The 5,525-nt window shown below is 43.6% G+C and overlaps 1 non-coding gene across 1 annotated transcript; it reads right to left on the bottom strand.

Moving 5' to 3' along the window:
* Positions 1–3,454: 3,454 nt before the first annotated feature.
* Positions 3,455–3,654, bottom strand: LOC124685620. Its single transcript, XR_006997592.1, has one exon. It is a non-coding gene; the product is annotated as a U2 spliceosomal RNA (small nuclear RNA).
* Between the last annotated feature and the right edge of the window lie 1,871 nt (positions 3,655–5,525).

Here is a 5,525-nt window from a genome sequence, read left to right as displayed (position 1 = left end):
GTCGAGGGACGAGAGGATCATCGAATCATGGTCTGCAAACCCTAGTTTTCATATTCGTCGAGCACTTTTCGGCTGAAACCTTCGAGATCTACTTGCCCTCTACTTCTAACTAAACCCTAGCCTACAATCCATAGGCATTGATAAGTTAATCCCTTGTCAGCGGGCACTATTGGTACACTATGCATGAGGCTTGCAACTTATAAGATATAATTTACATGATGCATATGCTTTATTACTACCGTTGACAAAATTGTTTCATGTTTTCAAAATCAAAGCTCTAGCACAAATATAGCAATCGATGCTTTTCCTCTATGAGGACCATTCTTTTACTTTCAATGTTGAGTCAGTTCACCTATTTCTCTCCACCTCAAGAAGCAAACACTTGTGTGAACTGTGCATTGATTCCTACATACTTGCTTATTGCACTTATTATATTACTCTATGTTGACAATATCCATGAGATATACATGTTACAAGTTGAAAGCAACCGCTGAAACTTAATCTTCTTTTGTGTTGCTTCAATACCTTTACTTTGAATTATTGCTTTATGAGTTAACTCTTATGCAAGACTTATTGATGCTTGTCTTGAAGTGCTATTCATGAAAAGTCTTTGCTTTATGATTCACTTGTTTACTCATGTCATACATATTGTTTTGATCGCTGCATTCACTACATATGCTTTACAAATAGTATGATCAAGATTATGATGGCATGTCACTCCGGAAATTATCCGTGTTATCGTTTTACCCGCTCGGGACGAGCAGAACTAAGCTTGGGGATGCTGATACGTCTCCGACGTATCGATAATTTCTTATGTTCCATGCCACATTATTGATGTTATCTACATGTTTTATGCACACTTTATGTCATATTCGTGCATTTTCCGGAACTAACCTATTAACAAGATGCCGAAGTGCCGATTCTGTTTTTCGCTGTTTTTGGTTTCAGAAATCCTAGTAAGGAAATATTCTCGGAATTGGACGAAATCAAAGCCCAGGGGCCTATTTTTCCACGAAGCTTCCAGAAGTCCGAAGGAGAGACGAAGAGGGGCCACGAGGGGGCCACACCCTAGGGCGGCGCGCCCCCCCCCTTGGCCGCGCGGCCCTGTGGTGTGGGGCCCTCGTGCCGCCTCTTGACCTACCCTTCCGCCTACAAATAGCCTCCGTGACGAAACCCCCAGTACCGAGAGCCACGATACGGAAAACCTTACTGAGACGCCGTCGCCGCGGATCCCATCTCGGGGATCCAGGAGATCGCCTCCGGCACCTCGCCGGAGAGGGGAATCATCTCCCGGAGGACTCTACGCCGCCATGGTCGCCTCCGGTGTGATGTGTGAGTAGTCTACCCCTGGACTATGGGTCCATAGCAGTAGCTAGATGGTTGTCTTCTCCCCATTGTGCTATCATTGTCGGATCTTGTGAGCTGCCTAACATGATCAAGATCATCTATCCGTAATTCTATATGTTGTGTTTGTCGGGATCCGATGGATAGAGAATACTATGTCATGTTAATTATCAAGTTATTATACATGTGTTGTTTATGATCTTGCATGCTCTCCGTTTCTAGTAGAGGCTCGGCCAAGTTTTTACTTTTAACTCCAAGAGGGAGTACTTATGCTCGATAGTGGGTTCATGCCCGCATTGACACCTGGGGAGTGACAGAAACCCCTAAGGTTGTGTTGTGCTGTTGCCACTAGGGATAAAACATTGGCGCTATGTCCGAGGATGTAGTTGTTGATTACATTACGCACCATACTTAATGCAATTGTCCGTTGTTTGCAACTTAATATCGGAGGGGGTTCGGACGATAACCCGAAGGTGGACTTTTTAGGCATAGATGCGGTTGGATGGCGGTCTATGTACTTTGTCGTAATGCCCAATTAAATCTCACTATACTTATCATGTCATGTATGTGCATTGTTATGCCGTCTCTATTTGTCAATTGCCCGACTGTAATTTGTTCACCCAACATGCTTTTATCTTATGGGAGAGACACCTCTAGTGAACTGTGGACCCCGGTCCATTCTTTAATACTGAAATACAAATCTGCTGCAATACTTGTTTTTACTATTTTCTCTCGCAAACAATCATCTTCCACACAATACGGTTAATCCTTTGTTACGGCAAGCCGGTGAGATTGACAACCTCACTTGTTTCGTTGGGGCAAAGTACTTTGGTTGTGTTGTGCGGGTTCCACGTTGGCGCCGGAATCTCCGGTGTTGCGCCGCACTACATCCCGCCGCCATCAACCTTCAACGTGCTTCTTGGCTCCTCCTGGTTCGATAAACCTTGGTTTCTTTTACGAGGGAAAACTTGCTGCTGTGCGCATCATACCTTCCTCTTGGGGTTGCCCAACGAACGTGTGAAATACACGCCATCATGGAGGAAAGTGTTTTTTTTTTCACCGCGCGAGCTCAGCAGCTTCATGCAACTCGAGGGTGAGAGTATCTCCAATGGGACAATGTATTTTGGACACAATTTATGTTCATTTGCGTCGCGCATAGACATAAAAAATAGTCACATGTTTGCATGTGTCTATCCCTTCTCCAGCGGTAGGGACGCATATTTTGACTGCAAGTGCATAGCATGCATTGATTAGGATGAGAGAGAGAAATATTCTATTTGTGTGGTCAGGAGTGGCCCGCACATGGGTTTGCCCTGCATTAAAGAAGGAGAGAGCGGGGCATGCATGCCAAACTGAGGTGAGCGTTCGCGTTCGCGCAGATGCATTCTTGACGTATATTTAATCCACGTTTGCATCAAAACGGACTCTGCAGTCATTTTGTGTCTAGCCGCAGAAGCGTGTTCTTTGTACGAAACGGATGATTTTGGTCCGTTTACCTCGTCCCGTTGGAGATACCGTGAGGACACGGTGCTGCTCCATGGCCTCCTGGATCCTGGCCTTAGTCGAATCTGTCCACGTGCGGGGAGCTGTGCTCGACCTTGTCCATGGATAACCCGCAATCACAACGTAGCAGGGATGTATTGCCCGCACCTGGTATTGCTCCCGGTGGTGAAGCTCCTGGAGACCCACGACCAGGCGTCGTGTCCATCACCGCATGGTCCTCTACAACGAGCGCAAGAGATTCCGCCCCTGCCAATCTTCAGCGCTAATGGGTGGTGCTACTATTCCAATTAAGCTTGCTAGCTAGGTGGTGGTGGATGCTAGGGCGCGGGTGGCGGCCACGCGAAGACCTAGGCAGCGACGCGGACAGTTCTTGTGAAGAAGATGATGACTTTCCGAATATTCCATTTTAGTTTACATGGTCTATTTTGCACATTTTCGGAAAATTGAACTTAAATTTTTCGGTTCGAATTTTTATAGAGATGCTCTTAAGCCCGTCCAAGAGATGAAAGGGGATGAATATCTAGGCTCACGAAGAAAAACGTGCCTTGACCATCGACTGCTGTGTGGATTCACATCTAACCATCTACTCGTTTTCCATTGGTTTTGGTTGGGGTGCGTCTACCGGAGCTGCAGTGCTACGCAACGGCGACGCTCAGGACCTCCAGCAGCAAGCTACTGTGTTGCGGGCCCTCCCCAAAATAAATCGTTTAATACCATGTTGGCCCAAGAGCCAACATATATACCAGATATTAAATTTTAAACCAGATATGCTACACTTGCCGCCAGGGAGACCCCTGACGGAAGTGTAGGATCTGGTTGGTATGATTTCTACCGTGCCCGTTTGTCCCTGTTTATTGGTCCGTGAACCGCCTTACCTTGCGCGAGCGATGTGGGACTATTTGTGCGACATGTCCTAGCCAGGTCCAGCGATGTAGGCCATGTAGGAAATCTGGCTCTCGGGCCTCCTACAAGCCCATACAACAAGGTAGTGGCCCACGGGCGTGGATGTCCTAACGTGCACCAATTCCCGCAGACCGCAGTATGTCCAAAAACAAAAGGATCCCACTATCCCAGAGTAACCTCTGCTCACAAACTTAAAACTGAGATTCAAATGGTGGAATCTGCTTCGAGGAATCTGTGTGAGATTAGCAGCTTCACGTGCCAACGACTCCTTACTGTAAACAAGCAGCTACCTGTTTGCCTCGGTTTTGTTTACACCCAAAAAAAAGTGCACCTGCACAAGGCACCAAAATTTAGGGCCCCTCATCTCTATGCTTTGTTACACCGTGGTAAGATAAGATTAGTAGGTTCTCCTCAGATTTTTTTTTTTGCCAACCAATATGTGTTATAATCTCAAGTACGGTATGCAAAATGATTATAGAGATTGGTCCATATAAATTTCACATAAATATCTCATAATTATTCATTCTTGTAAACTCTGCTCGTATATTACTACAAACATAATGGTCGAACTTGTATGTTGAAAAATGTGTCCATGTCTACAGTACCACTTTGAGTGATTATTGCATTCACGCAACTAAGGCTTTCGAAGTTGAGAAAATTTTACGCAATCATGCCACAAATATTTAACATGTTCACTGCAATAGCATTGCAAAAATGATGTTCGGACAAAAAGTCTGATCTTGACATTTGATTGAAGAACTTGTATCAAAGAATTTCACAAGGATGCCTTGTTCCATCTTAAAGTCGAGTTGGCAAAGAGTTAACATATTTGCAAAATTAAGAGTAAATGGTGCAAATTATGATCTTACGTTCACAATACATTTTTCTAGGCATGGCGACTAGTTACAGTTTTACCCTCGGACCTCTAATTTTAATCCACCAAGGTACAATAGTATGATCATGATCCAAAAGCTCAATTCTAGATAATAAATTATGCCTTGTCATAAAATAACTTACATGTGGTCCACAAGTAATAGTTGAATAATTGTAGAGAACTAAATATACAGAGGAAAAGGCTTTTAATTCTTTATTCTAGTTTTTCCTCTTGTGGATCATCTCAATATGTTACAAAATTTGTGCTTCATTCTTTTGTTTCTCATCGGCCTTATTCCGTCCGGTTTACTCGGGCTTCTAGATGCCATCCGCAAAGCCAACCCATGGGCTTAGCAAACTCAAGGACCCCCCCCTACCCGGAGAGGAGCACCCTAATAGTGAACTAGTATACTCTACGTCAAAAGTATTGTTGAATGAAGGCTTAATTTGAATGAGAAAATTTGACCCATGCAGCAATAGCATATATCACAAAGAAACAAAGCAATCTGATCGTCAACCGTGCGTTTATTTCATGCTCGTATTTGAGTAGATGGCAAGAATACATATGTTCACCAGGTGATTCCAAGATTCAAGGTGAGCATACAAAATAAATAAAAACGCATATATGTAAAAGTGGAATGTTCCATAATTTTATAAGTATTAACAATGGTAAAGCGACGCTATCTCAATACCAAGTGCAAATAATTCACCTTTTCAATTTATTACTTAACCCAACTTGAAAGACATATTCACTCGCATCTAAATTTAAACTCTAGAAGCTTTCATAATTGAACTTACATAATAATACACTAGAACTACCAAGATATCCAGTGAGGCAGATGCTTTAGAGATCTCTATCATGACATTTTTTCAGATATTAGAACATATACACAAGTGCACAT

The sequence above is a fragment of the Lolium rigidum genome, chromosome 1 (assembly GCF_022539505.1).
Source record: "Lolium rigidum isolate FL_2022 chromosome 1, APGP_CSIRO_Lrig_0.1, whole genome shotgun sequence".
In the NCBI taxonomy this organism is placed as follows: Eukaryota; Viridiplantae; Streptophyta; class Magnoliopsida; order Poales; family Poaceae; genus Lolium; species Lolium rigidum.
This window is presented reverse-complemented; position numbering and strand designations above follow the sequence as displayed.